Below are 21,455 nucleotides of genomic sequence, written 5' to 3'. Positions count from 1 at the left end.
ATAGGCTGATTTTGATTGTCAAGGCCGAGTATCGAGGATGATTCTGATTTGTCGAGGATGATTGTATAAGCCAATTTCGATTGTCGAGGCCGAGTATTGAGGCCAATTTCGATTGTCGAGGTCGAGTATCGAGGCCGATTGTATAGGCTGATTTCGATTGTCGAGGTCGAGTATCGAGGTCGATTCTGATTGTCGAGGCTGATTGTATAAGCCGATTCTGATTGTCGAGGCCGAGTATCGAGGCTGATTCCAATTGTTGAGGCTGATTGTATAAGCCGCTTTTGATTGTCAAGGCCGAGTATCAAGGCCGATTTCGATTGTCGAGGCCGATTTCGATTGTTGAGGCTGAGTATCGAGCCCAATTCTGAGTGTCGATTCTGATTGTTGAGGCTGATTTCAATTGTTAAGGCTGATTTCGATTGCCAAGGCCGATTGTCGAGACCTATATGATGTATATGCGACCCGTAGTTGAGGTCCATTGTGATGCATTTGAGGGCCATGCGATGGAGTCCATTGTGATGTATATGAGGCCCATCGTGATGTGTATTAAGCTCTTAAATAAGGCCCATGGTGTTGTATATTAGGTCCTTATGTGAGGCCATGGGTCCACTATATGTTAGGCTCTATGTGGGCCATTCCTTAGGGGCAATGTTGGTTAAATGTCCACATTGTCAAGGCCGATTGTTCATGCCGGTTATCGATACCGATTATGAGTATGTGACAACATAGCATCATGATACAAGCCCATACATATCATCTGCATGTTTATTGTGAGATGCGATTGACCCTTGTATATGCCATAGTACAGATGGTTTATGAGACTCCTTGATAGGTGAAGTTATCCCACATGACCGCACGGTATGCGCAAGATTGATGCATGATTGGACTACATGACTCATGCATCTTGCATTGTGTGATTGTGATTACTGTACGCCCTAGCGACATCTGGGCTGTGACCTCCACAGGCATGTCATGGATGGCCAGATGGGACACCAAAAATGTTTGGTTCGAGCATTTGGGCACTTTGGATGTCCATGGGTGAAAGTCCCTAAACCTCCGAGGCTAGGAGATGCTCCAACGTCTAGACCGAGTGGATACATGAGCACCCAAGTGCAGAATACCAATAGGCCGCATCTCCCACTGTGTCGTGGTGGGTTGGGAGGGGGTGTGGCCTTATCCGCCCGAATGAGGGGGCTATAAGCTAGGCTGAGTTTGACGAGCTCCCAAATGGGTCCTCTATCGACGGGCCAGGTAGGCATTGTTATATTACTGGTAAGTGGGTAGTGAGGTCTTTTCCACTCACTGGGCTACGCGGCCAGCTGGGGCGGTAGCTAGCTTGGAGTGTACTAGACACAGTGATTATTCCAGAGATGTATGGTGCTGATATGTGGACTTATTGAGCAGGAGTTACATACTCATTCATTCATTCACTATTCACTCAAGCTGGTGGTGCGCAACTATCTGTTACGTGTACCTTCGCAATGGCCAGAATTTCGGTTGGGGCGCGCGACTAACCTGAGATCAGGAGTTTACCACATTGAGTCTGACTATCCAAATTTAGGTATGGGATTGATTTGGATAGAAGTCCCTTGTGATGGACCCCATAGCCTGCGATACTACGTACTATCATCCTTAATTCACTCCAGCTTATTCATTTCATTTGCACTGCATATTGCATTGCATCTGCAGCATTTAGCATTTTGGGTTGCCATGTTTCTGCATTGATATGGCTGTTAGCATTCATGCCTTACATCTCATAGCTTTGGTACGGCTGATGGCACTCATGTACATATCAATATATTTTCGCTTACTCTAATATCGTATGATTCATGATCTTGTCAGTATTTTCATTTATTTCGATATTGTATGATTTATGGCATTATATTGCATACTTGACACTTATCTTGTGCACACACTTTCACCACCCACTAAGCTTTCTATAAGCTTATGCATGATAGATGCGTGCAGGTGGCGTTAGGTTGCAGCAACGTCAAGCATGGAGCGTGCAGCGATCTTCTAGAGTTTTGACTTTGATATATGGATTTCTCTTTCAGCATTGTATTCAAATGTTTATATTAGTGGATATGTGATGATGATGTTGCCTTTGTGATTTAGGTATACTTGTGGTTATGCTTCTTACGAGTTAAATGTACATCGGAAAATCCTCCTTGTAGGATCCCAGGATCGGAATCTAGCGTATGGGCGCTGGGTGCCGAGAATGGGGTACTACGGATGATGTCGGCATCGAATTCAGCGATCAAGAATTTCGTGAGCCCAATTTCTGAGTTTTAGATGTGGTAAAAGTTAGTATTAGAGCATAACTTGGGAATACCTAAGGATACATCACGTATCTGCTGATAGCTACCCTTCACTCTATGGTTGTTGAGGACTTAGAATGATTAGACCCTCAAGTTTAAATAACTTAGAGATTTTCTGATATAGCTCCCTACCGTTGAGATTGTGAGGCTGCATAGTAGTCCAGTCTCGATCATTTCTGACCAGGATTCGAGGATCAGTGAGGTCATCTTAGTGTTGATAAGGCATCTTGGAAGCGCGCGACTGTGATTCGCGAGCGTTATCCCCTTCTCTTCGATGCCTGGTTGTATATGGTGGTTCTATTATATTTATAAAGATAAGATTTTCCTCCCTTAGTGAGCTCTATATTGGTTGTGTTGTGGTTTAAATTTCGAAGATGAAATTTTTATTAAGAGGGGAGAGTTGTAAGACCCGTATCCTAGTTCGTACCGTTCTGTATACTCCTACGGTCCTCCCAATTGAATTCCGGCAACCCGCGACCTATAACAGACATTTGCGCGTGAACCTAAGTCGAGTCCTACATATCTGAGGTGACTCGACCCAGACTTGTACTAGTGCGACTGTGCTGTTGCCGCAGTTCTGGCCCTGCGTCTCTCGCGCAGAGGCGATACCCGGGCTAGGAGATATGGGCCCGCGTTCAGTTTGAGAAAAACACCGCGCATTGCAATTTCGAGAGAATCTCTACTACATGTCACATCAATCAATTAAAGTACAACTCATCACTCCATCCCATCCCCAAGTACAACCACCCTCCCCAAAAGTCAACACTCTCTCTTACATAAGTACACATCCATCACTCACTCACCCATCACACCCCATCACTCACCTATCCCTCTCTCTCTTACACCTCTCTCTCTCATTTCTCTCTCTCTCATTTCCTCCCAAGCAACCCACGTCCAAGCAAGCTCCATGAGATAAAGCTTTGTGTGGCCCACTTCCTACCTCTCATCCCCACCCTCCAAAACCAATCTCAACCGTTGAAGTTCATCCTTTGGAGCTCTAGGATGCTTTGGCGGTAGGAGGAGGAGAAGATCAAAGGTGGGTGTTCCGTATGATTAGATTTGTGTATTTTTTATAAGGGGATAAGTGGGGCCTACCGATTGATGGTATGGATCCCACTTTGGACCCTATGTGTGGCCGATGGCCCACCATGATTCTCATGATCATTCCATGATTGGGCCATTCTCCATGGGCCCCATCATGATGTTTATATTCCTTGTATGAATAAAGGTCATCTAGACCTTACTTTGGGTAGAGAAAGGATCTCCACCGTTGATTTTGATCGGTGGGCCCACATGTAATGGGACCCACTTGATGTATATTGTAAATCATGGAAGGGAGGGCCCATAGTGTCGGGGTCCCTCCATCACTCGCCTCTCTTTCTCTCTCTTTTCCCTTGTTGATGGCCTCATGATGTATGTAACTTATCCATGTTGTCCACCTTCGTGTGACCCACTTGATGGACATGTTGGATCTACACTGTCCCACCATTTCGAGAGATCCGTCCATTTGGACAGTGCCATGTGGGCTCTACCTTGATGGATGATGGGGAAAACATAAATACGAGCTTGATCTCAAAATGGGTGGGCCACACTGATGTGGACCCACAATGATGATGTGGTACATCCTCACCGTCCACACAGCAAGATGGTGGACCGCACCTTGATGCATATATATCCACACCATCCGTCTAGTGTCTTTGGAAATTAGACGTGGCCAGCAATGAAGTGAATTGATAGTGGGGTGTGGCTAACAGTGTAGTGTGAACTGACGGTGGAGTGTACTAACCAGCTAATTATAATATTAATATTATATCAATATAACATACTATTATATATGAGGGTGGCCCCACGTGGGCGCACCTTGATGTTATGCTGTCCTCATCGTCCTCGAATGGTGGGACCCACCCCCACTTGTGGGGCCACTCCTTGATGTATGCACCTGTCTAGGGCTTGGACATTAATATTATATATATATATATATATATATATATATTGTATTCATATATATGGTGGTGGGCCCTACATGGGACCCACCTGCTCTGTTGAAGCAGGTAGCTATATAGCTGCCGTATTGACATCAGCAGGGTTTGTGGGACCCCATCCACGTCGTCCATCCATTTGGATGGGCCACACCTGATGCCTGTGTTGTATCCATTGTCCATCAGGTTGGGATGGTGGGACTCACCAGCAATGGGAAGTGGTTTGGCTGGGTGTTGTACGCCAACTATGTATAGCTGCTATAATGACACTGCAAGTCTGTGGATTTGAATCATGATGATGAGTCTTATATCCACACCATCCAGCCCTTAGACAGTGGGACCCATCATGATGCATGTGTTGTATCCATACCGTCCAACCATTTTGAGAGATTATTTTATGGCTTGGGAAGAAGAATAAGACAGATCTAGTGATCAGGTGGACCACACTACAGAAAACAGTGGAGATTGAACGTCCATCATTGAAACCCTTTTTGGGTCACAGAGGTTTTTGGATCAATATGATATTTGTTTTCCCCCTTAATCCAGGTCTTTGTGACCTTATGATTAGATTGGATGGGGAATAAACTTTATGGTCGACCCTGTGATTAGTTAAATAGTGAGAACCATTATCTCCACGGTTATTTGTGGTATGGCTCAGATGATCTCCCATTATGATTCATTGGGATAACACTCTAAAATGATCTCTATAAATAGATGTATGGTGTAGGTTGCTCACCTAGAACAATGGGCCCAATTTGACGTTAATGAGGCCCACCTTGATGTATTCTGTGGCCCATCTATGAGGCCCACCTTGATATATTTGTAGCCCACTTGAGGCCCATTGGTGCGGCTCATCCATGAGGTCCATTACGATGTTTATTTGAGACCCATATGATAGGGCCCACCTTCCTTGTATTTAAGGCCCATATGATGGGGCCCATTGTAATGTATTCGTGGCCTATGGGCAAGGCCCATTGTGATATGTATTAGTCCCATGATGCATGGCCCATTTGATGTATTCGAGGCCAAGATACGTGGCCCATTTGATGCATATGAGACCCGTGTGTAGGGCCCACATGTTATGTATTTGAGGCCCATGAGCAGGGCCCACCTGTTCTGTATATGTGGCCCTTGAGTAAGGCCCATTGTGTTGTATATTAGGCCTTCGTGTGAGACCGTGGGCCCATTATATGTTTGGCTCTATGTGGGCCATTGCTTGGGAGCGATGTTGGTTAAATGTCCATATTGATGGGCAATGATGGTTTAATGTCCACATTGTGACCTTCCCTTAGGCCTTGTTTGGCTGATTGTCGAGGCCGATTCTGATTTATCGAGGCCAATTGTATAGGCCGATTACAATTATCGAGGCCGATCCAATTTATCGAGGCCAATTGTATAGGTTGATTCCGATTGTCGAGACCGAGTATCGAGGCCGATTTTGATTTGTTGAGGCCGATTCAGATTGTCGAGGCTGAGTATCAAGGTCGATTCCAATTTGTCGAGGCCGATTGTATAGGCCGATTCTGATTTTCGAGGCTGAGTATCGAGGCCGATTCTGATTTATCGAGGACGATTGTATAAACCAATTCCGATTGTGGAGGCCGAGTATCGAGGCCGATTCCGATTGTCGAGACCGATTGTATAGGCCGATTCCGATTGTCGAGGCTGATTATATAAGCCGATTCTAATTATCGAGGTCGAGTACTGAGGCTGATTCCGATTTCTCGAGGCTGATTGTATAGGCCGATTTCAATTGTAGAGGCCGATTATCAAGGCCGATTCCGATTATCGAGGTTGATTGTATAAGCCAATTCCGATGGTCGAGGCCGATTGTATAGGCCTATTCTGATTGTTGAGTCCGAGTTTCAAGGCCAATTCCGAGTGTTGATTCCGATCGTTGAGGCCGATTTTGATTGTCAAGGCCGATTTCAATTGCCTAGGCAGATTGTTGAGACCTATATGATGTATATGCGACCCGTAGTTGAGGCCCATTGTGATGCATTTGAGGGCCAGGTGATGGAGTCCATTGTGATGTATGTGAGGCCCATCATGATGTGTATTAAGCTCTTGAGTGAGGCCCATGGTGTTGTATATTAAGTCCTTGTGTGAAGCCATGAGTCCACTATATGTTAGGCTCTATGTGGGTCATTCCTTGGGGGTAATGTTGGTTAAATGTCCACATTGTCGAGGCCGATTGTTGATGCTGGTTATCGATACCGATTATGAGTATGTGACAGCATAACATCATGATACATGCCCATACGCATCATCTGCATGTTTATTGTGAGATGTGATTGATCCTTGCATATGCCATAGTACAGATGGTTTATGAGACTCCCTGATAAGTGGAGTTATCCCACATGAGCGCACGGTATGCGGAGGATTGATGCATGATTGGACTACATGACTCATGCATCTTGCATTGTGTGATTGTGATTACTGTACGCCCTAGCGACATCAGGGCTGTGACCTCCACAGGTATGTCGTGGATGGCCAGATGGGACACCGAAAATGTTTAGTTCGAGCATTTGGGCACTTTGGATGTTTGTGGGTGAAAGTCCCTAAACCTCCAAGGCCAGGAGACGCCCCAATGTCTAGACCAAGTGGATACATTAGCACCCGAGTGCTGAATACCAATAGGTCGCGTCTCCCACTGTGTCGTGGTCGGTTGGGAGGGGGTGTGGCCTTATCCGCCCGAGTGAGGGGGCTATAAGCTAGGCTGAGTTTGACCAGCTCCCAAATGGGTCCGCTATCGACGGGGCAGGTAGGCATTGGTATACTACTGGTAAGTGGGTAGTGAGGTCTTTTCCACTCGCTGGGCTACGCAGCCAGCTGGGGCAATAGATAGCTTGGTGTGTACTAGACCTAGTGATTATTCCAGAGATGTACGGTGCTGATTTGTGGACTTTTTAAGCAGGAGTAGCATACTCATTCATTCATTCACTATTCACTCGGGCTGGTGGTGCGCAACTATCTGTTACGTGTACCTTCGCAATGGCCAGGATTTCAGTTGGGGCGCACGACTAACCTGAGATCAGGAGTTTACTATATTGAGTCTGACTATCCAAATTTAGGTATGAGACTGGTTTAGATAGAAGTCCCTTGTGATAGACTCCATAACCTGCGATACTACGTACTATCATCCTGAATTCACTCCCGCTTGTTCATTTCATTCGCACCGCATATTGCATTGCATTCGCAACATTTAACATTTTAGGTTGCTATGTTTCTGCATTGATATGGCCGTTAGCATTCATGCTTTACATTGCATAGCCTTGGTACAGCTGATGGCATTCATGGACTTATCAATCTATTTCCGCTTACTCTGATATCGTATGATTCATGATCTTGTCAGTATTTCTGCCTATTTCAATAGTGTATGATTTATGGCATTGTATTGCATACTCGGCGCTTATCTTGTGCACACACTTTCACCACCCACTAAGCTTTCTATAAGCTTATGCATGATAGATGCGTGCAGGTGGCATTAGGTTGCAGCAACATCGAGCATGGAGCATGCAGCGGTCTTCTGGAGCTTTGACTTCGATATATGTATTTCCCTTTCATCATTATATTCAAATATTTATATTAGTGGATATGTGATGATGATGTTGCCTTTGTGATTTGGGTATACTTGTGGTTATGCTTATTATGAGTTAAATGTATATTAAAAAATCCTCCTTGTAGGATCCTAGGATCGGAATCTGGTGTATGGGCGCTGGGTGCCGAGAATGGGGTACTACGGAGGCTGTCGCCACCGGATTCGGCGACCGAGAATTTTTTGAACCCGGTTTCCAAGTTTGGGGCGTGACACCCCTTCCCTCTCTCATTTGACACACGAGAGAGAGGAATAATGAAAAGTTCAAAGGAATAATCAGGAGTCTTCAGAGCTAAGAGTTATAGTATTCAGGTATCCTGCGGGTTGCAGCATGGGTGGGAGGAAAGAAGGAGATTCAAGTATGCAAAGGAAAGGCCTGTTGCGAGACCACACAATAGAGGTCTCCGATGGTCCATATGTCATGTGACTCTGTAAATTTGTTAAGCATTCATCTCTCATATTCCTAACTTTTGCATATCAACATGAAATAAGGGTTTCAAACCCGCACAACTCTTCTGTCATTGTGACGGATGCCATACAAGGCAAGATGCTACTGAAATTATTGTTAAACTATTTTTAATTACACCAATTAAGTGTACTTTATTATAGAATTAAGGGCAATGTGAAGGATGTAATAAAAATTCCAATCTTGAATCCCTATTTTTGGTTGAAATAAAATGGCAACTTTGATGGGATTGAACCTAAAATCTCTGGTTGGATTATCTATGTCTAACATTAACGACAGGATAATTAAAGAACACTTTTTATCAACTAGCTTCAAAATGGCACTAAAGTGCTGACTCTCGACGGGAACAATCCCCCCTTCATCTCTAAAGCAAAGTACAATTCAATTCAATTCGTATAGCTAATAGTCTGTTTTGTTATTAAGGTATTTCATTCTTATATAATCACTATGACTTCTCTTCCGATCAATGTAGTCTTCTATTTCACACCTAATGGATTCGTTGTGGAATATGTCAGCCGCGTTCAATCACCGTTTGAAAAGGTATTGGGGAGAGCAGAGTCGGATGAGACCAAAAATGGATGACGAAAGGTGATGTCTAGGGTAGTCTCTACCTCACTAGCGACATAAAGGGATGATGAGGAATGGACATTAGTGACATCTAAAAGAGGGAAGACTCAATACCCTCCAACAAGAGGCCCAATCCCATTTCAGATAGTAAGAGGGTTGATACACGCAACATTGTGAGATGCAATCTCATATTAACTTTGCCCCCGCTTTATCCTGAAGAGGCCGAAGCAGTTCTCTTTAGCTCGCATGACTTTCCCGCCCTACCAATCGTAGCTCCATGGTAAACCCAGAAGGAGAAGGGGAAAATTGTCCTAATAATGGGCCGTCGTTGTCTTCAAAATCTATTGCGATGACCTTGCCACAAGCATCAATACCAGTCATGTCCCTGTATGGATCACTAAGATCCCTAGGACCATGAGAGAGGCTTATTGGGTCGAGTGACAGGTCTTTCTCCTTAAACTCCCTTTTAATGACTTATTCTCTCTCCCCTTCACTATCCAAGAAATCAAGAAGTGGAAAGGCAACAATTTTCATGGCAGGGACCAGCCAATATCCACGAACGAGCATTTGGTCGAGATGGCACGCACACAGATAGTTTTGATGGTGGCCATGAACATAACTAACAGCAAGCGAAGAGGTCGCAGGCACTGAGGGCATGGTCACATGAATCAGTACCTGTCGTTCGCATTGTAACTTGAGATGAAATCTAACAGGTGGTGGCTGAAGTCTTTCGAATGGAAAGAGACAGTGAGCATATAGGAATGTTCTGCTTTCGAACTTCGTACCCCTGTGAGATCGAAGATGTATCATTTTTAGGCAATTTTAAATATCCAGACTTGCAAAAGTTTAATAGAGAAGGTTCACCGGAGGAACACCTGATGCATTTCATCACTACCATAGGGAACTTCTTTATAGTCCCACAGTACTGTTTGTAGCTGTTTGGGTCACCCCTGATAGGAAAGGCATTCTGATGGTATTCGACTTTGGTGCCAAGATCTATACGTACATGGGATCAAATGCAAGATGCCTTCATGGAAAATTTATTTTTGTCTAATAGAGATGTTAGCCTAACTGAATTGGATTTTGCCCGGCAATGAGAAGGTGAACCAGTCGAGAAGTTCATTGACCAATGGAAAATTTTGGGTGCGTCAAGTGACAACTCACAGGAGAATTGGAGCAAATAAAAATGTGCCTAAATTCTATGGAGCCCGGAGTTGCATTCGACTTGACAAGTGCTGACATACAGACTTTCCGTGACTTTACCACTGAAGCTCATGCTCTCGAAGTCATGAACAGAAAAATGCCTCCCTTTCAGATAGAGATAAAATATCGAGGTCCTAGTATGGTGTCAGCAAAATGTTATTGATAGAGAAAGAAAGAGGAAAGACCCCCACATCAAGTAGAAATATGGTAGAAAAGAGGGGAAAAGCCGTTACATGGAAAGGACGATCGATAAGTGACCCAAATGATACAATGATCATGAGGGGTATATGTTTGAAAAAGAAAATGTACTCCCCATGATGAATTAGTATTAGGCATGGGGATGATCGAACTACCCTAACCAAAACACCCAGAAGACGTGAGGAAAACAAAAGAAAAGAATCATTGTTATTATTATCGTATGCTCGATAATCTGGCTAAAAACTGCTACACTATTAAAAATATACTTCAAAAAATGATGAACCGAGGTGAAATCGTGATAGAGAATGATAACGAACAAAAAAAAATGACAATAAACATGGTGTCTATGTGGAGCACATATCGTTTGTGCATGTTTCGAGACACATATAATAAAGATGCCAACGGCAAAAGGATTGAACCGAATAAACACGTGTTGTTCACGCATGTTGAATGACATTATGAAAGTTGTAACGTGACCGTTACGAAATCATCAATAGCATTGGCTAGTTCCCCATCTAAAAGTACCCATGAAGAAGTGGTGTTTATGCTTTGCTTAGGGAAGAAGGTAGCCAGTCCTTCAAGAAAGAAAGGTTTCGTAAAGACGCAAGGGATGACTCTAGAAAATTCATGGGGCAGGGAATCTTTGTGTGATGAAGAAAATTAAGGGGATGAAACGTCATGTGACAAAGCCCCATTAGCTACCAAAGTGACTTATAGTGTTGTGAGCCACTTGAAAAGGATTCCTACTCGGCTAAGCATATATGATGTGTTGCATTTATATAGGGGCTTTAGCCAAATGTTAATTCAAGTAGTGTCAAACAACGAGGTGAGGCAAGCATTACTCGCTGAAATGGAAAATGCAGAAATAGAGAAAAACGATGACACAATGCTGAACGTCATACCCAAAGAGATGAAGACAACTGACTATATGTCTGTTATTACATTTTCTGACAATGACCTAATGTTAGGCGAGAAGGAACATAACAGACTGCTCATGATCGTCGACCACATCCATGAGAAGCAAGTCAAGCACATAATGCTAGATAATGGCTCCATAGTGAATTTACTACTACTAAGTATTCTTGGTAAATTGAGGTATCGCCACTCACATTTCCGCACCAGCAGGATGATGATTCAAGGATTAAATCAAGATGATCAAAGAGCATTGGGAAAAATTACATTGGTGTTGGAAATTAGAGATTTAGTTATTAATATTGTATGCCACATGGTCGATGAGTCACAACATATAATTTACTTCTGGGGCGTCCTTAGATGCACAAGTACGGCGTCATGCCATCCACACTACATCAATGCTTCAAGTACTATCGAAATCGCCTTCAATATAAAGTTATGGGGATACGAAGCCATATACAGTGGTGGAATCATTCTTCACGGATGCAAATTACTATGAAAAATTCATCACGGAGGAAGGTAGAAAATTGAATGAGGAAAATTCGAAGCTAAAAGATCATAAGGCCCAAATACTAGAAAGAAATGTTGCACAAGTTGAACTACCTAAGGAAAAGAATAGAGGACAGCCCAAGGCCCAAGAGTCGGGCATGGCAACAATAAAGAAAAGGAAATTTTGCTTCGTCCTGAAGCATTTGAGGCAATCAGGGCAGCCTCCGTTGGTGTTCTTATCACCGGAGCAGATGAAGATTTTACAGTCGAATTATACGGTGCATGCACAACAACTAGAAAGGAACAAATCATTTTCTGCCTTGCCAAGTAGATTTTATGTGCAACCTAGTTCCACTAATCCAATGCCAATAATGTTTTATGCCTCACTGAAAAAGGAAATGGAAGAAAAAGCTAACAAAGTAGTGACTAGCAAAAAGCTTTTGCCAGAAGATTTGAAAAGGTACAGCCCGAAAAGTAAAGATTATGCAAGCTATGGGGTTCGACTGTGATGAACCAATAGGGTTGGACAATGACAGGAGTATACAGATCCCAATTGGTGTCAATGAGAAGAAACGAGAAAAGTTTTGCAAGCTGGGGGCATCCCCTACATGCACACAAGTAAATATGACTTACGCGTGCTAAACAGTTAGCAACGAAATGAGCCTAGAAACAGGCAAAAATAACAAAGAAGAGGTGAATCACCTCGAAACAATATCGAAAAAAATTGAAGATGGGGAGCATCCGACCCTTGATGAGTTACGAGAAGTAATCTTGGGGACAGAGGATGAACCTTGAAATACATACATAAGTGTCGGCCTGCCAAATGAGGAGGTGGAACAGTATGTTGAATTGTTAAAAATAAATAAAAATGTGTTCGCTTATACAAATGTGAAAAATGCCTGGCCTAAAACTGACGGTGGCGATGCACTGGCTTAAAGTTTCTAAAGATAAGAAACTAGTCAAGCAAGCACAACGATGTTTCTATCTCGATTTAATATCGTTGATAGAGGAAGAAGTAAATGAATTGATTAAGGCTGGCTTCATAAGAGAGGTGAAGTACCCTATATGGATCTCTAATATAATATCCGCTAAGAAAAAGAGCAGACAGATTAGAGTATGCATTGACTTTAGGGATATAAACGAGACATACCCAAAAGACAACTTCATGTTGCCCATAACAGAATTGTTGATTGATAGTATGACAAAATACACAATTATGTCTTTCATGGATGGATATGGAGGATACAATCAAATACGCATGGCACCAAAGGACAAAGAAGCTAAAATTTTCATAATGTCCCTAGGAATATACTACTACAAAGTCATGCCATTTGGGATTAAAAATGCCAGGGCTACGTATTAGAGAGCGATGTCGAATATTTTTCAGGATATGATGCATAAACATGTTGAATGTTATGTCGATAATTTGGTAGTACATCTTCAAGTCACGTAAAGCATCGAGAACATTTATCTTCAGTCTTTCACCGACTCAGGAAGAAACAATTGAAGATAAATCTGATGAAGTGTGCATTCAGGGTATCATCCAGTAAGTTTCTTGGGTTCATCCTTAGACATTGGGAAATAAAAGTTGACCTGAGAAAGATCAAAGAAATACACGAAATGTTACTACTGAAAACACTACGATAATTGAAAATCTTATAAGGAAAATTAGCCTCTATTTGACACTTTATATCAAACTTAGTGTAAAGGTGCCAGCCATTCACCCAACTCCTGAAAAAGGGGATAGAGTTCATATAGGACAAAGCATGCCAGAATGCGTTCGATTCCATCAAAGACCTATTAAATCGACCCTTGGTGTTAACAGTGCCTGTGTAAGGTAAGCCTTTGGTCTTAGAGTACAAAAATGATGATTTACACAAGATTATTTTGTCACACAACCACACAACAAAGATGGGTTGCATGGTTGTGCAACTGAATAAGGATTGTTGGGATAACTAGCAAAGAGAAAACAAGTCTAGCTCACACAAAAGCCTGTTATGCGACCGCATAACAGGGATATGTTGTGCAACCGTGCAATAGCACTTTGCTATGTAGATTTGACAACTCATACATGTAGAGGCCTATAAATACCCCTTCCCTCTCTCATTTGACACACCAAAGATAAAGGATCATCAAATAGATGTTCACAACCTCGAGTGTAGGGTCGCAATGTAGTAATAACTTGGTAAGACCAAGGTCGAATACATAGGGATTAAACTTGTACGTATTCTGAAAAGAACTAGAACTGGAACTAGAAGAAGATATAAATATGAATTCTGAAATAAAAGAGAGTAATAGTGAATAATGTTGATTAAAACTTGTAAATTTAAAGATGAGAACTAGGGTGACAAGGATCCACTTGTAGCTATCAAGATGCCACCTTGCTCGATTTAATAAACACAATTGGAATTAAAGTCTTATCCTATCCAATTAGAAGATAAAGCAATTTAAATCAAATATGAACTTTTCATTAACTTAATTCTCAATGGATGAGAATTGTGAAGATTAAAAGAAATTCCATCACCCTACCGTGCCTGGAAGACGATGGTGAACAATGAGATTTACTAATCTCACTATCTGTAAATAGGAAAAGAAGATATCCAAAGCTATCACAGCATCTATTGTAATTTGAGTCACAATAAATCATAGAAAATTGAAAATATTCCATTAATATTAAACTAGAAATCAATGAAGTTCAATAAGAATAAGAATAAAAAAAAATAAACATCCTAACATGCTACGAGCTTCACCTCTTAGCCCTAGCTAAGAGGTTTAGCTAACCATAGACATGATTGAAACCAAATCTCTTAAACAAAGCATGAAAAATAAACTAGGGAAGAAGAAAAAACTCTTTAGCGGCTGCTCCACCCTTATGTATGCTCTTTGAAACCTTTCCAAACCCAAGAAGATTTTTTGGAGCATCATAGGAAGTCCTATTTATAGTTGTGGAACTCCAACTTTCACACCAAGTTGGAAAAATCTATAAATCGCCTCAAATTTATGCACTCTACGCAGTTTCCCAAAATAAACTTAGAGTTTAAAATACCTCAAATATATGCACTCCGTGCATTTTTCAAAATAAACTCAAAGTTTCAGAATATGCTTTTTCAGGACAATTTCATGAATATTTTGTTTTCAGTACAATTTTAGGATTCCTTTTCTTCACTTCAAATCTTTGATTTTCTTCATTCCTCACTTGGTTTTCTTGGATCTTTGGCATGTGAATTCTTCATTAATGACTTCCAAATTTCCAAATCTTTATTTAGGAATCTTTTGAGCATAAACTTTCCTTTCGGCATCAATTTCACCTTAAGCTCTCGAAATCAACTTGCACATGAAAACATGCATAATTAAATCGATTAAGCACTATAATATTTATAAAACCAATGTATAAATAAGGGAAAATATGTAGTATTTCACACTCAACACCCCCCCCCCCAACTTGCATTTCGCTAGTCCCAAGTAAAATATACGTGAAGTGATATTCAATTCTCAATGTTCGAAGTTCTTCAAGAAAACAATCTTTTGTGTAAATAAGTATGAATGAGTATAATCCTAAGAAGTGAGAGTGAAAATTTAAAAACCTAGAGCCGAATCAAATAAGCAATCAATCAAATAGGTTCTTCATCAATAAATTAAGAGCATAAGTTCATATATTAAGTTTTCCCAATGTGCTTGGTGAATTTCAACTTACTTTCCATAAAAGTACTATTATTTCATAATGTTAGACATACTCATCACTTGAGGATTACTTGAATAATCAAGTGGAATAATCAAGTGCTGATTCCAAACCTATCCCATTTTCCTTCTTTTTCCAGTTTTTGATTTTATATCGACGGTCACTTTTTATTCATTTTTTTTAGACTTTACATTCTTTTTCATTCTTTTCTAGTCTTTTCATCATACATGACCTTTTTGTCGATCTAACTATTTTTAAACTAGTTCTTTTCATCTTTTAAGGTAGATAAAATTCTCGAGACTTAATTCTCAATATCTTTCAATGATCTACATACTAATAATAAAAAATTCTAGTACTATTCACAAAAAATAAATTGAACGTGTCTTGTGACTTAGATTAACATGATATTCAAACTTCCTCTTAATCAATTAAATGCAAGAATTTAGACGATAGTCTACTCAGTTGATCAAACTTTAACAATTCAAAGTTCAATTTTCATCTTATCATCATACTCAAAGCATTCTTAATTCCACAAATTATCATTTCCCAAACATGTTTTTTAACTTAAAATTTTGAAAAATTTCACAATATTTGCTCAAAACTGAAAAAACACTGATTAGTTTACCCAATCCACCCCCCCCCCCCCCCCTAAAACCTAAAACCTACATTGTCCTTAATGTAAAAGATATGAGCATGCAATTCACATGAGACAATGAAAAAAAATGGGAAGATAATACCCGAAGAAGGAGAATTGAAGCTTTTTCAAAGTTCTTAACATGTAAACGAAGACTAAACAAACTAAAATCAAATTATCCTAATCCTAAATTCCGTGAAAGCAATAAACCTAACTACACCTCCATCAGACTAGGAGGTCAATCCTGTTACACAGGATCAGTGAGAGGCATGGACATGTCCTTTGAATCAAACTTCTCAACCAATGGCTTGAGACGATGTCCATTCACTTTGAAAACATTGCCATTTGTCAGATTCTTTATCTCGATGGCCTCATAAGAATAGACATTAGTAACAGTGAAAGGGTCGGTCCAATGAGATCGAAGTTTTTTTGAAAAAACTTGTAACCAAGAATTGTACAGAAGGACTTTTTAACCACTTATGAATGATTTCCAAAGGATGTTCCTGTCATGAAACACCTTCATCTGGTCCTTGTAAATTCTCGAGTTCTCATAAGCGTCATTCCAGATTTCCTCAAGTTCATTTAGTTGGAGCTTACGCAGTGAGCCAACGTTATCCAAGTTAAAGTTCAGATTTTTGATAGCCCAGTAGGCTCTATGCTCCAACTCCACAGGAAAATGGCATGCTTTCCCATAAATGAGTCTAAAGGAAGACATTCCAATGGGGGTCTTAAAAGCTATATGGAAAGCCTATAAAGCATTGGTCAAATGGATTGACCAATCCTTACGGCCAGGGTTAATCATTTTTTTCAGAATTTTCTTAATTTTTCTGTTGGAAATCTCAGCTTGCCCACTTGTCTATGGGTGATATGGAGTGCTCACTTTATGAGAGATGTTATATTTCTTCATTAAGTTCGCATATGGCCTATTACAAAAGTGTGAACCTCCATCACTAATGATGGCTCGTGTCATTCCGAACCGGAAATGATATTTTCTTTTAAGAAATAAATGACCGTTTTATGATCATTATTCTGACATGGGATCGCTTCGACCCACTTAGTGACATAGTCTACTGCTAAGAAAATGTAAATATTCCCAAAGGATTGGGAAAATGGTCCCATGAAATCAATGCCCCAGCAATCAAATGCTTCAATTATAAGAATGAGCTTCAGAGGCATCATATTTAGATGAGACAACCTCCCAATTTTTGATAATGCTCACAAGCTTTACAAAACTCATGAGTATCTTTGAACATTGTGGGCCAGTAAAAGCCGCACTGCAGAATTTTGGGCATGGTCTTTTTAACAAAAAAGTGACCACCATGGGCCTAAGAATGACAAAAGGAGATAACACTCTGATGTTCATTGTCGGGCACACATCTCCTTAGAATTTGGTCTAGGCAATATTTAAACGAATAAGGATCATCCCAGAAAAACTTATGTACCTCGGTGAAGAATTTTTTCTTATCTAGCGTAGTCCAATATGTTGGCATGAAACCTGTAGCAAGATAATTTACAATGTCAGCAAGCCATGATAGTTGAGAGAATTTAAACAATTGTTCTTGAGGAAACATATCATTTATCAGTGTCGGCTCAGGGGAATCAGGGAGGTTAAGTCGAGAAAGGTGGTTGGCCACTACGTTTTCTACTTATTTTTTGTCTAGTATTTGTTGAGACTCAAATATTGCATATTTTCTCCCATTTATATTTTGGTTTTATGAACATGATATTACTTAATGTTATATTTTATGCATGTTTGTGTTGCAAGGTGAATCTGATAGCTTGGATTGAAACGAATGCTAAAAGCATGGATTTAGTGCTCAAGAATCACTAAGGCAAAGGAGTGATGTTAAGAGACCATGAATGAAGAATTCTCATGCCAAAGATCTAAGGAAACCAAGTACAAAGGATTGAGAAAATACTGACAAAAGCACAAGATAAACAGCAGAAAAATAGGACAATTCGGTCCCACCTACACTAATTTCGGTCCCACCCAAAGTGCACAAAATAGTCTAGCAAGAAAACATCTTAATTCGGTGTCACCTAAGCCAATTTCGGTGCCACCTAAGTACTCTGCACATACAATTCAGATGCAATAAATTTTAGATACGATCTCGGTGCCATCGAACCAACTTTGGTCCCACCAAAATCGCGCAGAATTGTCGACGTGAATTGCGTAACTTAAGGTGGTTTACGGAAATTCCAAGTCAGTACGAAAGGTGGAGCTTTACAACTATAAATAGGAGTCCCTAGGACATTCCTAGGCATCTTCTAAGGTTCAAGGAGTGGAGCAAAAGGGTGAAGCTGCTGTCCAAGGGCTTTCTTTTTCTTCCTTAGTTGGTTTTTATGCTTTGTTTGAGAGACTTTAGTTCAATCATGTCTATGGTTGGCTAAACCTCTTAGCTAGGGCTAAGAGGTGAAGCTTGTAGCGTGATTGGGATGTTTTCTTTGCTTTGATTTATGTTTTAGTTGAACTCTCTTAGATTCTAGTTTGATTATAAGGAATATTTTTAGTTTTTAATGGTTTGTTGTGACAAATTACAATAGATCTGCAATAGCTTTGAATATCTTCCTTTTCTATTTTGAAATTGCTGGATTGGTAAATCCTGTTGTTTGTCATCATCCCATGGGCATGGTTAGGTGATGAAATTCCTTCCAATCTTCCCAATATTCCTCCATTTATGACTAGATTCATGGGAAGTTTAGAGATCTGACTGTCTCTTCTTCCAACTGGATAAGATAGGACTCTAATTCCAGTTGTGTCCTTGAACTAAGCATAGTAACATCCTGAAAAGCTACAAGTGGATCCTTGGCACCCTAGTTCACACTTTCAATTGATTGTTTAAACCTTAGTCATAATCACTCATTTAAATTCAAATTTCTATTTTAGTTCTTCATCTAGTTCTAGTTCTAGTTAAATTCAGAGACACGAAGTTCAGTCCTTGTGGATTTAACCTCGGTCTCACCAAGATTATTACTACATCGTGACCCTACACTTGAGGTTTTGAACAGTATTTCAATATCAAATTCTTGGAGTAAGAGGAGCCATCTTATCAGGCAGGGCTTGGCATCCGTCTTAGAAAGAAGATACTTTAGTGCCTCATGGTCTATGTAGATGATGATCTTAGATTGATCAGGTAGGACCTAAATTTGTCCAAAGCGAACACTAAGGCTAAGAGTTCCTTCTTCGTAGTAGACTAGTTCACTTGGGTAGAATTTAGAGTTCTACTTGCATAGTAAATAATGTAGGGCTTCTTTTCTTTTCTCTAGCCTAACACTGCCCCAATAGCATAGTCAGATGCATCACACATAATCTTAAAAGGGATGCTTCGATTGGGTGGCTACATGATAGGTGCGGTAGTTAACATGCCCTAGAGCTTAGTGAAGCTTCTTGGCATACTTCAGTCCACTCGTATGGTACATCCTTTTGAAGTAGATCGCATAAAGGACGAGAGAGATGACTAAAGTCCTTTATGAACCGTCTATAGAATCCGGAGTGTCCTAGGAAGGATCGCATGTCACCTACACTCTTAGATGGAGATAGGTTAGACATAAGATCAATTTTAGCCTTATCTATCTTAATTCCCTTAAACGAGATTATATGTCCAAGAACAATCCCCAAACGAATCATGAAATGACACTTCTCCCAATTTAGTACCAAAATCTTTTCCTCACATCACTTCAGTACATTTTTCAGATTTTCCAAACACTTGCTAAAGGATGGACCAAAGATAGAGAAGTCCATGAAAACCTCTAAATATTGCCCCACCATGTCAGAAAAAATACTCAACATCCATCGTTAGAAAGTGGTGGGGACATTACATACTTCAAATGGCATCCTTTAGTAAGCAAAGGTGCCAAATGGACATGTTCACAACCCCAAGTGTAGGGTCGCAATGTAGTAATAATCTTGATGAGACTGAGGTCGAATCCACAGGGACTAATCTTGTACGTTTCTGAAAGTAATTAGAACTAGAACTAGAAGAAGATGTGAATCTAAATATGAATTAATTGAGAGAGTTATTGTGATTAAAGTAATTAAAACTAATAAATTCAAAGGTGGTAACTAGGGTTTCCAAGTATCCACTTGTAGAGATCAGGGAGCCCTATTACTTGATTCAAGTCACACGATTAGAATTGGAGTCCTATCCTATCCAATTGTAGGATATACAATTAAGATCAATTTGAACTTTCCTTTACCTAATTCTCAATGGAGGATAATTGTGATAATTGAAAGAGATTCCTTCACTAAACCATGCTCATGGGATGATGGCTAACAACAAGATTTATCAATCCTGCAATTTTAAAATTAGGAAAAGAAGATACTCAAAACTATTATAGATCTATTGTAATTTGAGTCACAATAAGCCATTAAGAACTGAAAGTATTCCTTTAAAATCAAACTAGAATCAAAGAAGGTTCAACATAAACATGAATTAAAGTAAAAGAAACATCCTATCACGCTACAAGCTTTACCTCTTAGCCCTAGCTAAGAGGTTTATGTAAGTGTTATAGTTTATAGCCCTTTTTGTTGTCAAATTTGTGGTGTCAAAGACACTGTTATGAAACTTGCATCTGTGAAGAACAATACTCTACTCAAGATCAGCTTTGTTTGACAAGCACTATTCACAAGTCAAGAATCTCAAGAAGCTTTTAAGTTCAATCTCAAGATCTCAAGAAGCTTTCAAGTTTGATCTCAAGATCTTAAGAAGCCTTCAAATTTGAGCTACATCAAGACTTCAAGCTTCACTACTTTCAAGGTCACTCGTCTTTAAGTTTCAATGTTCTTACTTCACTATTAAGGTATGACTGACCTTAGGTTGACCTTTAGAGTAGGCCATCTTGGATACATAACTCATATGTTTTATATAAGTGAGTTTGGACAGTTCTAAGACTAGTCCTGGACTTTGTTCGACTAGTCCTAGCACTGCTTCGACCTGTCTAAGAAATTCCTGGATCAGTCGTAAGTTTGTTGCAAAATTCAGATATTTTCTGTTAGGCTACGACTAGTCCTAGGGACTGTTCGACTAGTCGTAGGAACAGTGTCGACTGCTTCTTGGACCAGTCATAGACCTACGACTCAAAGTCCAGCATTGAAATTCGACTAGCTTCGACTAGTCGTGAGAGACCTACAACCAGTCAAAGGAGACCTATGACCAGTCGAAGGATACCTATGACCAGTCGTGAAACTGTTAAATCTAGTCAAAGATGTGATTTGCTCAACTATAAATAGAGCACGAATTTCAGAATAATTCAAGCAATTCAAGTTAATTTAATTCGGCCTTCTGAGAGATAAGTCTGTGCTCCATTTAAGCTAAGTGTGCATATTTAATATTCTCTTTCTTTAGCTTCGTTAATTGATTTTGTTTCTTGCATTCCAATCTAATCTGAAAAGAGGAATTGTTGTTTTCCTTT

The sequence above is a fragment of the Magnolia sinica genome, chromosome 3 (genome assembly GCF_029962835.1).
Source record: "Magnolia sinica isolate HGM2019 chromosome 3, MsV1, whole genome shotgun sequence".
In the NCBI taxonomy this organism is placed as follows: Eukaryota; Viridiplantae; Streptophyta; class Magnoliopsida; order Magnoliales; family Magnoliaceae; genus Magnolia; species Magnolia sinica.
Note: the sequence above shows the minus strand (reverse complement) of the source record.